The sequence below is a fragment of the Lissotriton helveticus genome, chromosome 4_1, assembly GCF_964261635.1.
Source record: "Lissotriton helveticus chromosome 4_1, aLisHel1.1, whole genome shotgun sequence".
Classification (NCBI taxonomy): domain Eukaryota; kingdom Metazoa; phylum Chordata; class Amphibia; order Caudata; family Salamandridae; genus Lissotriton; species Lissotriton helveticus.
Genome location: NC_136063.1, coordinates 435418954 through 435432653, shown reverse-complemented (window position 1 = coordinate 435432653; position 13700 = coordinate 435418954). Strand labels below are relative to the sequence as shown.

At 48.3% G+C, this 13700-nt stretch overlaps 1 protein-coding gene across 1 annotated transcript in view; it reads left to right on the top strand.

Annotated features, from left to right (window-relative positions):
• PTDSS1 (phosphatidylserine synthase 1) overlaps window positions 1–13700 on the top strand; it is a 360643-nt gene that overhangs the window by 131915 nt on the left and 215028 nt on the right. The window lies entirely within an intron of this gene.

Genomic DNA, 13700 nt, shown 5'->3' with positions numbered 1-13700 from the left:
GATCCAGAATCTCTTGCAATAGTTCTGCATGCCAGTTAATGGTGCTGTGGGCCTCCGCCTTTCTTCCTCTGGAAACGAGAACACAGAATAAAATACAAGCTGCACCCCATGGACCCTTATACTCATCCCTCTTTTCCCATACCCTTACCAGTGGATCTGAATCTCTGTTCTTAAAGATTTCTATAAGTCTTGCTTCTATTGCGTTTAGTAGAGTGCACAGAGTTGCTCTGAAGACAAGAGGCTTCAGACCATGTTGCATGTGTCACAAGCAGATGCTGATAACTGGCCCCATCTTTGGTGTCTCTGTACCCGACACAAATGTTCCCTGATGCAACTGAAGGCCTACAGAGAACAGGATGCCCAACATCGTTGCTGAACACAATAAGGAAGTTATGTCCCGATCAAGTAACTCTAAGGCAAACTCAATGGATAAGTCTGAGATAAGACAAAGAGGCAGAAGCAAACTTCTTTGACATCCACATAGTCAACATGTAAGAAACCAGACTCTAGCTTTGTGTTCCTCTTAGGATCCAGTGCTGATGATGGAGGTGATGCCCACTGAGTTCCCCTGGTCATTGTTGACTTAACAGCAGATTGTGGTCTTTGAGGCGATCACTCATCAGATCTTCTGGTTTGCTCTGACTCCCTCTGGTGCGCCTTCCATATTTGCAGACTTGTCAGAGTCCCCAGTCGCATTTCCACTGGTGAGTCCTTCCTCAGTGCCAATTGATCCAGCATGCCACCTGCACTGGGCTGCGTCTCATATCCTTTGCCTCAGGCTATGCCTGTTCTTTATCTGTGCCATTGCTAAGTCCAATAACATTGGTTCTGGATCTTTTGTGCCATATTCTGACCCTTTATCACTGATAATTCACCCTATCATTAGAGAAACCATCACTAATGCACAACCCTGTGTGTTGAGGAGGCTTCTCTTCCTCCGGAACAGAATTTCAAAAGACGTTTTTGTGTCCGCCTCAGACACTATACAAGATTTTCAATCAGTTCCTGAAGATGAGTGATGACAAGGAGGCAAATTGTTTGCTCCCTCCACATTATACTCAAACCAAGTTTTATACTGATCTACAAAAAGCCAGTGGCTTGAATACCTCGACTGAATCCTCTCTGGGTTCCTCGCTGGGACACCCAACCAAGGAAAGAGCCTTATTTGCACTGGTAGTTCAGAGGGCAGATTTGGTTTTGGAGTTTTCTCTTCCAGCTGAAGAAAGACTAAGGTTTATCTACTTACTGAGATACTTAAACCCAGATCTTCTGATTCAGAGCCCATTTTGCCATTCATTTGAGCTTTAGTTGACTCAATATTTATGACTTAGTTGAAACACTGTCCGGTTCCAGCAGTGAGTTGCCCTATAACTAAGTGCCATAGGTCAACTCTCAACTCCAGGGGACCTGCAATATTTTTTACACCTTCTTACTCTTGAGAGCATTGTGGTGCAAGCTTCGTCTTGTATGGTCGATCCAAACTGTTTTCTTTCCACTCCACCAGTAAGGGTAACAAAATGTTTTGATGCAAAGGGAAAGAAAGATTTTCTTTTTTTTTTTTTTGGGCAGTCTATTGATCCCCTCTTTGAATATCTCATGTCTTCTTGACCACTGTTGTCGCAGCATGCTGCTAATGGAGGACATTCAAAAAGCGTTTGCTCAAATCTCTGCGGAGTTGCCAAGAGGTGTCCAAGCTGTGTTTAAAATCTTGGCTGGCCCCCCTGATACAGTTACCATCTATGATGGGAGTCCATGTCCTCATTAGATGACACATAAGGTGACACATAGATGCACTCCTAAAGCTTTTCCAGAAACATCCATGCCTCTTTGATGAACATGCCCTTTGATGAGGCTACACTGTTTGCCAAAATGAGTTATTTCATCCCTGAACCATTTATTTTAAAAACAGCAGGCAAGTGGCTTGCTCCTTGGGCTTGTCTTCCCAGTTACACCATGAGTATGGGAAGTTGAGAACCCTAGAGTAGAGTCTGAACTTCCCATACTGCTAGCGGAACTGACAGGCCAAGGAAGCATACTTTATAACAGATTCAACAGCCTGTGCAGAGTTTTCATGGCACTAGAGGCAGCAGTGACCCTGATTTGATTGATTTGATTTGATTTGATTTTGGGTTTTGTAGAGCGCACAGCTACCCCTGGGCATCCCGGCGCTAGTGACCACAGTCCTGGAGGGTGGGAGGTCATGGGGAGAGTGCTCAGGGGAAGAGAAGGGTCTTCAGTCTTTTCCTAAATCTGAGGTGGTTTTGTTCTTGCCCCAGGGAAAGTGGGAGGGCATTCCACAGTCTGGGGGCATTGTACGAAAACATGCGACCACCTGTTCTGGCTTTCCTAATTCTGGGGACTTTTGCAAGGGAGAGGGAGTTAGATCTAAGTTGTCTGATTGATTGTTGATGGGACACAAGAGGCCTGAGGATGGGAGGGCCTTCATTGTGCAGTATTCTGTGAGCAATGCACAGGGTCTTGAAGTTGACCCGTTCCTTAACTGGCAGCCAGTGCAGACTTCTAAGAGCTGGCTTGGCTGAGTTCATCGCTGCAGTTCCTGTGAGTATTCTTGCCGCCGCATTTTGTGCACATTGATGTCTGTGGACTACAGAGACTGGGGCCCCCAGATATAGGACATTCCCATAGTCCAATCTGGAGTTCACCAGCCCCTGCATCAAGAGCTTCCTGGATTGAAGGGGGAGTAGATGGAGGATCTTTCGTGCCATCTTCATAAGGCCGAAGCACGTTTCCGCAGTTTTCCTTGCTTGTGTTTTAAAACTGAGATCCTGTTCCAGCCATATCCCTAGGCTTTTTACTTCAGATTTTGGGGATGGTGGAGATCCCATGCATGGTGGCCAGGGAAGGGGTGTGGGGATTTTATTTGGGTTTCCCAGAAGGAGTATTTCTGATTTTTCCCCATTCAGTTTTAACCGGGACTCGCACATCCATTGGTGCACTTTTTCCAGACAGCTGAATAGATTGGAGAGGGCGTTGTCTGATTGGTTGAGGGAAACGACAAGCTGAGTGTCATCGGCGTACATTATTGATTTGATCCCAAAAGGTTTAACAACATCCTCGAGGGGTGCCATGTACACGTTAAAAAGTGTGGGGCTCAGGGAGGATCCCTGAGGCACCCCACACTTGAGTGCCTGGGCCTTGGAGATGGAGTGTCCATCTGTCACTTGAAAAGACCTGTCTTCAAGGAAGGATGAGATCCAAGCCAAAGCGGAGTCCGCCACTCCTATTAGTCCAAGACGATGAACAAGGGTTGCGTGGTCCACCGTGTCGAAGGCGGCACTCAGGTCGAGGAGGATCACTGCCACTGATCCTCCTACGTCCAGTATGCCCCTAGCTTCTTCGACCACGGCTAACAGTGCGGTATCCGTCCCTTGTCCTGGTCTGAAACCTGTCTGGGTTTGGCGGAGGAGGTGATTGGTCTCTAGGAACTCAGAAAGGTGTTGATTTGCTACTCTCTCGGCGATTTTGCTAATCGCCGGTAGCAGTGAGATCGGTCTAAAGTTTGATGGGTCTGTGGGGTCCAGATGCGGTTTTTTTATGAGAGCCTTCACAGTGGCTTTTTTCCAGTTTGCTGGGACTGTGCCACTTTTGAACGAGGCATTGATCAGGTTGGTGAGAGGAGGGGCTATAGTGGAGGCAACTTGCTTCAGTTTACTGATGGGGGCTGGATCTGATGGGGCGCCGCTTTTGACTTTGTGCAGGACGTTGAGAAACGTTTCGGTGGTGATTTGGGGAAGGGAGAGCAACCTCGGGGTGTCTTGGGAGGCCGGGTGGTAAGGGCCTCTTAGTGCGCTTGGCGCCGCCGGGAGGGAGTTCAGGATTTTTTCGATTTTTTTTTCGAAATAAATTCGGCCATCTGGTTGCATTTTGCACCATCCAGGTCAGGTGGTGGTGGGGGTTCCTGTATTCTGGAGAGGAGTTTAACTATCCGATAGGTCTCCTTTGCGGAGTTGGTCGCGGCTGCTATTTGATCCTCAAAGTAGGAGGCCTGTGCCGTTTTTAATGCATTTTTGTAGAGCCTAATGTGGGCTTTGTATCCACTTTTGTCTTCTGTGTTCCAGTGCTTTCTCCATTGGCGTTCAAGCCTTTTGCCTTTCCGTCTTAATTCACGTAGTTCCTCAGTGAACCACGGTAGTTTGGAGGATTTCCTATTGGGAGGGAGGGCTTTAAGTGGCAGGACTGTATCGAGAGAGTCGCCAATCCATTTATGTAATTGAATTTCGGCTTTGGAGGGGTCAGGGTCGACTGTGGGTAGAGTGGAGGACAGAGAGCGTTCCCATAGGATAGAGTCTAGTTTTTTCCATGGGCGTGACGGGGCCCGGGGGCAAGGAGTGTCCAAGATCTTCCCTGGAAGTTGGAATTTGAAAGGAACCAAGAAGTGGTCCGACCAGGAGAGAGGGAGAGGAGTTTGAACAGAGAGTTTAGAGAAGATGGGATCTAATAGGTGTCCTTTCATGTGGGTGGGATCTTTGCTGAGTAATTGTAGATTTAAGGAATTTAGATCAGTTTTTAGGTCTGTGGCAAGTTTATTGCCTTGATCATCGAAGTGGAGATTTAAGTCCCCGAGGATTGTGAAGTTTGGCGTGCCGCAAGCCAGGGAGGAGATGGCATCCATGAGTGAATTTATGAAACACCCTACCTGTCCTGGTGGACGGTAGATTAACACCCCAGTTAGTGTGGTAGATGGTGGAAGGTGTAAAGAAAAAAGGACATTTTCGCTATCGAGAATGGGGCTATCTTTGAATTGACATGCGAGGTTGTCGCGATAGATAATCGCGATGCCCCCTCCCGTGCCCGTCCGTCTGTTGAGGGTTTTAATAAGGTACCCAGGAGGTAGTGCTTGGATAATGTCCGGGTCGGAACTCTCGGACAGCCAAGTTTCTGTTAAAAACAGAACGTACAAGTCCGACTCTGTTAATAGCAGGTTAATTTCCGTGTGGTGTTTAGGGAGTGACCTGCAATTCAGCAGGGCCATCTCCAGGAAGGCAGGTTGAGAATGGGATAAGGGCGAAGCCCTATAGGCACAGTTTTGGCATCTAAGAGGCTCCTGATCCGGGGTAATAAGTCCGTTACATCTAGTGTTTAGCTGTTCTCTGAGTAGGTGCAGAGTTTCTTGTGAGTATTTGATTCGAGGCGGTTCAGAACCGGCCAGGGGTGTGGGCTCTAGGCTCGGTCTGGCGCGGACGGGCGCAGACGGGCTTGCCTTAGGCGCGCCTTCGGCGCGCAATCGTCGCGCCCGCTGCGCTCGTCCGCTGCGCTTTCTAGGAAAGCACATTTTTTATGAGGCTGTGGCTAGCGTCAAGCGGGGGGCGTGGCCTCGAGGGGGGCGTGGCCTCCGCGCTCGAGCAGGCAATGGCGGCGGTGTTTGCTAAGTGTTTTTCCCGCAGCAGCGTCAATTTCGGCTGCGCGGCGTCACCCCAGGCAAGTGAGAGGACGTGAGGGAGGGGGAGAGGAAAGTGAGTTTTAAAATCACACACAATTCAATTCAATTTTTAAAAAAACAAAGATCGGCAATACACACTCTCGGCTTCCGCCTCAGGAGGTCAGTCAGGTCACAATACAGAGCGCTAGTGGTCAGCGCTTAAATACTAATGCGGGGGGCGTGGCCTCGAGGGGGGCGTGGCCTCCGCGCTCGAGCAGGCAATGGCGGCGGTGTTTGCTAAGTGTTTTTCCCGCGGCAGCGTCAATATCGGCTGCGCGGCGTCACCCCAGGCAAGTGAGAGGTCCTGAGGTCCTGAGGTCGTGAGGGAGGGGGAGAGGAAAGTGAGTTTTAAAATCACACACAATTCAATTCAATTTTTAAAAAAACAAAGATCGGCAATACACACTCCCGGCTTCCGCCTCAGGAGGTCAGTCAGGTCACAATACAGAGCGCTAGTGGTCCGCGCTTAAATACTAATGCGGGGGGCGTGGCCTCGAGGGGGGCGTGGCCTCCGCGCTCGAGCAGGCAATGGCGGCGGTGTTTGCTAAGTGTTCTTCCCGCGGCAGCGTCAATATCGGCTGCGCGGCGTCACCCCAGGCAAGTGAGAGGTCCTGAGGTCGTGAGGGAGGGGGAGAGGAAAGTGAGTTTTAAAATCACACACAATTCAATTCAATTTTTAAAAAAACAAAGATCGGCAATACACACTCCCGGCTTCCGCCTCAGGAGGTCAGTCAGGTCACAATACAGAGCGCTAGTGGTCAGCGCTTAAATACTAATGCGGGGGGCGTGGCCTCGAGGGGGCGTGGCCTCCGCGCTCGAGCAGGCAATGGCGGCGGTGTTTGCTAAGTGTTTTTCCCGCGGCAGCGTCAATATCGGCTGCGCGGCGTCACCCCAGGCAAGTGAGAGGTCCTGAGGTCGTGAGGGAGGGGGAGAGGAAAGTGAGTTTTAAAATCACACACAATTCAATTCAATTTTTAAAAAAACAAAGATCGGCAATACACACTCCCGGCTTCCGCCTCAGGAGGTCAGTCAGGTCACAATACAGAGCGCTAGTGGTCAGCGCTTAAATACTAATGCGGGGGGCGTGGCCTCGAGGGGGGCGTGGCCTCCGCGCTCGAGCAGGCAATGGCGGCGGTGTTTGCTAAGTGTTTTTCCCGCGGCAGCGTCAATATCGGCTGCGCGGCGTCACCCCAGGCAAGTGAGAGGTCCTGAAGTCGTGAGGGAGGGGGAGAGGAAAGTGAGTTTTAAAATCACACACAATTCAATTCAATTTTTAAAAAAACAAAGATCGGCAATACACACTCCCGGCTTCGGCCTCAGAGGTCAGTCAGGTCACAATACAGAGCGCTAGTGGTCAGCGCTTAAATACTAATGCGGGGGGCGTGGCCTCGAGGGGGGCGTGGCCTCCGCGCTCGAGCAGGCAATGGCGGCGGTGTTTGCTAAGTGTTTTTCCCGCGGCAGCGTCAATATCGGCTGCGCGGCGTCACCCCAGGCAAGTGAGAGGTCCTGAGGTCGTGAGGGAGGGGGAGAGGAAAGTGAGTTTTAAAATCACACACAATTCAATTCAATTCAATTTTTAAAAAAACAAAGATCGGCAATACACACTCCCGGCTTCCGCCTCAGGAGGTCAGTCAGGTCACAATACAGAGCGCTAGTGGTCAGCGCTTAAATACTAATGCGGGGGCGTGGCCTCGAGGGGGGCGTGGCCTCCGCGCTCGAGCAGGCAATGGCGGCGGTTTTTGCTAAGTGTTTTTCCCGCGGCAGCGTCAATATCGGCTGCGCGGCGTCACCCCAGGCAAGTGAGAGGTCGTGAGGGAGGGGGAGAGGAAAGTGAGTACCCTGAGGGACAAGGACAACATCTCTTCTTTGTAGTGAGAGCTGACAACTTTTAATTCACATCCTTGCCGTATGGCCATACATCTGCCCCTCCCTGCTTTAGAAAGTTCATCTCTTTAGTTGCAGCTTATCTTAGGAGAGTCAGGATACACATATTGTTGTACCACAACTTCTGGCTCCTGAAAGCACTCTCTCCTCAGCTGCTCTCTAATCACCTGAAGATCACAATCAGTGGAGTCCAATTCCCACTTATATCCTTCCCAAGGGATGCAGCTCTGGGACATTCAGGCTGTGATCCAGATGCTTCGGCTGAGAGCCACTGTTCCAGCCATGATGGCTCTGATGCTGCTTGTTCTACTCGTGTCTTGCATCCTGCTGGTGCTCAACACTGGGTGGCTCATGGTGGGTGTAAGAAAGTGCCCTCTTTTTTCATGGCTGTCCCCACTGGGTGCAATATACCAGTGGGGAGGGTACAGCTACATGAGCCCTGTACCCCTACATTGTCTAAGCCAATTCATAGACATTGAAAGTGCAGTAATGCCATTAAGAGTATATCGTACTGGGAGTTTGTCATTACGAACTCCACAACACCATAATGGCTTTACTGAAAACTGGGAAGTTTGGTATCAAACTTCTCAGCACATTAAATCCACTTGAGGCCAGTGTGGGATTTAATGAAAAAATGCACTCAGAGGGCATCTTAGAGATGCCCCCTGAATAACGACCTAACTCTAATGTCCCGGCTAAGTGGCGGTTCACCAGCTGCCGCCACCACGAGACATGTTTCTGGATCCCTGGGTCGAGAGCCTGCTGCTCTTGGGGGTCTTAAACAATGCACATCCTGGGACGAGGTGCCAAGCTTCCTCCCCAGGATGGGCAGGGTCCACCAAGGGGAATCTTCAAAGGCCTGCCGCCTTTGTGAGCTACCCCAGCAATTTGTTGCTTCCAGCAAGTGGCCCCGCCGGTTCTGACCCCCACTTTGGGTGGCTGAATCAGCGGAAAACCAAGTGAGGTGTGCCCAACTTTGCCAACCTCAGATGGGGGAGGTGAGGTGAAGCACAACTCTCAGTTCCTGCCATCTTGCAGATCGGGAACCCAACCAACCAGAGAGAGGCCTATGCCCCCGTCCCACTGGAGGATGGCATAATAGTAGGTGTGGCCACCCCAAGGAAGGGACCCATTGGTCTCGACCTTTACCTACCTGTAACACCCCTAAATCTAGTATTTAGGGGCAACCCTAAACCTTGCCTTCTCAGACAAGAACCAATCAGAAGAAAAGAAGAAGGACCGAAGAAGCCGTGCTGACCTAAGAAGAGGAGGACGCCCACTGACTTTTCCCCAGCCCTACTGGCCTATTCCCACCTCGAACCTGCTCCAGCGAAATCCCGGTGTGTCCTGCAGCCCCCAAGAACCCTGAGGACCTGCCTGCCTTCCTAAACCAAGACTTTGTCTCACATGAGCACCGGATTTGGTCACCCACAGACTCAGGCTCCGACCAAATCCGCGAGTCTGCACCACTCTGCACCTGACGCCCGAGTTTGAGTATCCCAGGAGGTCTCCCCAGCAATCCTGACATGACATCTGGTGATCTCTGACCTGCCACGAATCTACAATGGACGCCTGCAGCCCCTTTCTGGAGGATCCCCCCGACCGCGACGGGGCTGGTAAGAAAACCCAACGACTAAAGACACCCCTGCACCCTGTGTCCCTGAGCCTGCAGTGTTTGCTGCAACCAGAGAATCCCCATTGAAATCAACAGGGCACCCAATGTCAAAACAGCACCTGGCACCCAGCCACCTCATAGCTGCTGCGGGTGTATCTTGGATGCTAACTCAGATCCCCCTTTGCCCTGAGCCTAACACCAGGAGCTTTACTCTTACAACCTTGTGGCCTGCTCGTTAGCAGCCACCAACTGATCCCATACCCCCCATTGGATAACATTGGGCCTCAGCACTCTTCACCTGGCCGCCCTAGTGCCGATGAGGGAGTTCTGAGAGTGCATTCTCGACCCTGGGGAACCCTGGTTCTAACCAACTCCCACAAATAAGTACTTATCTGCAAAGTGTTTACTTAATTTCCTTCCATAATATACATTGACTGTTTTTCCTTGAAAATTATTTTAAGTGTGGAGTTGGTGTGTATGAAACACTGAAAAACTGCAACCGTACTAAAAGTGAATTGCTTACCCTTTGTCTGGGAAATTTCTCAGTGTGATATCTAGGCATATCACACTGATTAGCACAAGTAACTTAGAAAGTAATCTAAAAATAACGTGCACAGTAATCTGTAAAGTTGCTGAAAAATAATTTTGAACTGTTGACTGACCTGTAATTCAACCAACTGCATTTGAACCCGCATTCAACTGTAAATCACTGCATAAGATTTTACAAAGTATTATTTCACTTACACTTGCACCAGGCTCGGCTTGGTTCTAGAAATAAAATAACTAAATAATATTTTTATACAAACAAAATTGGTCGGAGTTCAGTCTTTGAGTGTTTCACATAATTTCTTGCCTGAGTGTGTACAACAAATGCTTAACACTACCCTCTGATAAAGCCTAACAGCTCGCCCACACCATCACAAATAGAGAGTAAGGTGCTATCTACTTCTTTTACCTCTGCCTACCTTTGGGGTTCCACTGGACTCTGCAAAATACTTAATTTTGGTATAGTATATAAATAGCCGGCTTCCTACAGAGTGCCCTTCACTGAAAAGTGTGTCTGCAGTGGGTCCAGTATTGGAAATACCTTGAGTACAAGATCTCTATCTCCAATGAGACGGATCAGGGCCATCCATGGTGGATGCCCGATGCCAATCTGAGGTGTAGCAGACCGTGCTGTTAACCCTCTCAAGAGGTTATTGTGGAGATTGATGCATCATCTGTTGACTGGAGAGGTCATGTGGATGACAAGGAGAGAGGGCTGTGTTCTCTGGTGTAGCTTCCCTTCACATATATCTGCTTGAGCTATGTGCCATCTAGTTAGCTCTCAGAGCTTTCTTACCATCTATCAGGGGAAGGTCAGTCCATGTGCTAGCAGGCAACATGACCACCATGATGTGGTGCAGCATGAAAGGTAGGGTGAGGGTCATATTCTCTCTGTCTAGAGCCATTGAGGTTGTGGCACTGGTTACACTTCATGGTATCTCATGGACAGACAGTCATCTAGCGGGATCTCACCAAATCAGATGAACTCTGCAGGCATCATCTTGCTGACTCTAAGCGATGTCTTCACCCCGAGGTGGCATAGGGGAGGGCCCTTGGTAGATCTTTTTGGTACATGTAAAAATGCTCATTGTCCACTGTTTTGCTCTCTAGAGTTTCTACCTGAGAGGACATGTTTCACCTACAGTGAGACTGACTCTACATGACTGCCAGCAGCTCCTCGCGATTCAAACACTGGGCTGCAATCATTAACTGATCTGGACCGCCGAGGAGCGATTGGCGCCCTCGTGCAATTACTATTTGATTTATCACACTTCAGATGTCTCTATTGAATGGCCATGCTTTATTAATTTAAACGGCCTCTCATGAGGGAACTTTCTGTTCCTCATTTTTAAGTGCTGTTATCTCGCTCTTTTCTTCTCGGAGCCCATGCGCCCGACCTTCCCCTATCCCAGCCCTATGTATAGGGCTTTTCTTTGGTGCCCCACTTCCCTCCCCTCCCACACCTGAGTCAGACCCCATAGTAAGGTGGAAATTAACCTATGCTTTACGTGGGTCGAAACGTCAACTTTTTTATTTATACCAGCCCATCAACAACAGATTATTGTTACCGTGTTTCTCTGTGTGGGTGAGGCCAATAACTGTCCAAAATTTGCTATATTGCTAAACAATATGTCTTTTGGGCGTCAACTGTCAAATGTGGGACTACACCTTCCTTCTGAGTTGTTTACACCACTTTATCCTTCACTGACCTTCCCCACCAACTCCCTTCCCTCTTCTGGGCACTATATTAATGTGATACTCAAAGTATTTCTTCTCATGTTTTTGCTGGAATGAGGATGTGATTAAACAACATCTCAACAATTCTGTGTATGATTTTCCTTATGCATATTATGTGAAACCGTTTTTGTTCCTTAAGTAACTGTGTATTGGGACCGCTTTTTCTTTTACCCTGAGGGAAGTCAGGCAGGACCAGGCACCGCTTATTCTGGTGCCTCTATATTGGGCTCAGATGGTTGAGCATTCTGAGCTCCTGATCCTGAGCAATTGCCCTCCACTTGTAATACCTCTTCGGGAGGATCTGCTGTTCTTGCAGCATGGCAGAACACTACACCTGACCTACCATAGTGTACACCTTCATGTGTGGAGATTGAGTGTGACACATTTAGAGGTTTCAGCCTTCCATTGGAAGCACCAATTCTCGTTCTGACAGCCTGCCACCCTTCCCCCGTGCATTCAAATTGTTGTACTAGACTTGTTGCATTCTGTATGGAAATGCAGGTTGACCCACTACAGGCAAAATTGTCTGATGTTCTTTTGTTCATTTTGTTTTTGGCCAGGCAATGCTTAGTTGTAGGAAAAGTTACATATCTGTCCTTTGAGCCTATTTTTTTTATTCCCTGTTCAGCCGTCATTCTTCAAATCACATATTCTAATGCTTTTCTTGAAACGACTTTCACATATGTTCCCTTCTGCCCGTTTATTGAGCTGCAGTGAGACTTTAAACTCGTCATAACTTTTCTGATATTTTCTCCCTTTGAACCTCTTCTTAGCTGTGGCTTGAGGCGTTTGACTTTGAAACTGTTTCTTATTGCAGTCATTCCTGCATGTTGAATCGGTGAGTTGCAGGTTAAACCTCTGTATAGCACCCTTTTTCCTGAAAGCTGGTACTTAGGATTGCTGCATTTTTCTCTCCCAAAAGTGGTGCCACCTTTCCATGTGAGGATAGTCCTCATGCTTACTGTATTCTTTTCTCCACCATATCCTTCTAACGAGCAAGAGAGGCCTTACTGGTTAAGCCCATAGTGTTCCTCTAGCTTCTATATGAGTACTGTGTCAGTAATTCGCTGTTTGTCAGTTCCCTAATGAGTAACGGGAAACAGCCTTTACAATGAGATTTTTACCTCTTTGTACCTTTACCTCGCATTTTTTAACATGCATGTTTGTACTGCGAATATGCATGTAGAACGCATGCCAATACCACACATTTCAGGTAAGTTGGGCTTGTGGGGGTTCTCCCCCACAAATACATTGTTTTAAAATATTTTGTTTAATGCGTGGTATTGGCATGCGTTTTAAATGCATATTCGTGGTAAAAACATGCGTGGTAAAAAATGCGTGCAAAAGGCATATGGAGTAATTGCCTGCGTTGTACCATCGTACAAGCATGAGTAACTTGTCAGTGATTAGCTGCTTGTGGGATCACTAGTGCGAAAGTATTAAAGAAGGTCCTGAGGCGAACCTTATCCCAATGGATTGTCCTTTGTATCAAACTCTGTTATGTATTGGCCAAGAAGGATCCTATGGAGGGTCTGAGGGCTTTTTCTGCTAAAGCTAGATCTTCAACTACAGCTCTAGCGTGGGGTGTGTTGCTATCCTGGACATCTAGCACACAGCTATATCAGCATCCATCCATCCATCCATACTTTTACCAGGCACTGTTGCATTGTCTCTCAAGTCCACAAAGAGGACCATTTTGTTCAGTCAGGCACAACTTCCTGGTGTAAGTCTACCCCTTAGACCCAGCTCCTTGGAAGGAACATTGCTCTGGTATGATTGACATGGTGAGGAATCTGCAATTAGATGTTTTCATCAGATGAATGTTACTTGCCTTCAGAAATGCAGTTTCTGGTGGATACTCGTGACTGCAGATTTCCCACTGCCCGTATGGTTGATGTAGTGGATTTTCAGGAGTTGATATGGTTCAAAGAGAGTTTTTGAACACATCCAGTGCAACTTTAATCTTGCCATCCACGCTTAGCATCTGAGGACATGGGGAAAAATAGGAAACAAACTGAAAGCAGCGTGCAGGGGTGGCACCTATGAGAAGCTCCATATCATCATGTCCAGTGGCCACCTACCAGCATGCAGGAAGTCATTGCAAGAGTTTTCAAATCTATTACGTCATCCGTGGAGATTCAATGATAAGTAATCTGTGGTTAGGTAGAGTGAGCTTTACCAAAGTTAAGCGTATTTCTAAAGTGCACTATCACCCGCAAGGGTATCCTGGCACTGATCAGGTGTGTGTGCCTAGTGCTTTCTATGGTAGGTTGGTTAATTGAAAAGCCAGGTCTTCAGCTTCTTGCGGAATTCAGGAAGGGAGGTAGAGGCTTTGATGTGGAGTGGGAGTACGTTCCTTGCTTTGGGAGAGATGTAAGAGAATGTCTATCCTCCTAATCAGGTTCTCTGTATGCATGGGATGTGTGAGTAGTAGTACTGTGGAGTGGAGGTGTCTGAGTAGTTGGTGGAAGAAGTTGC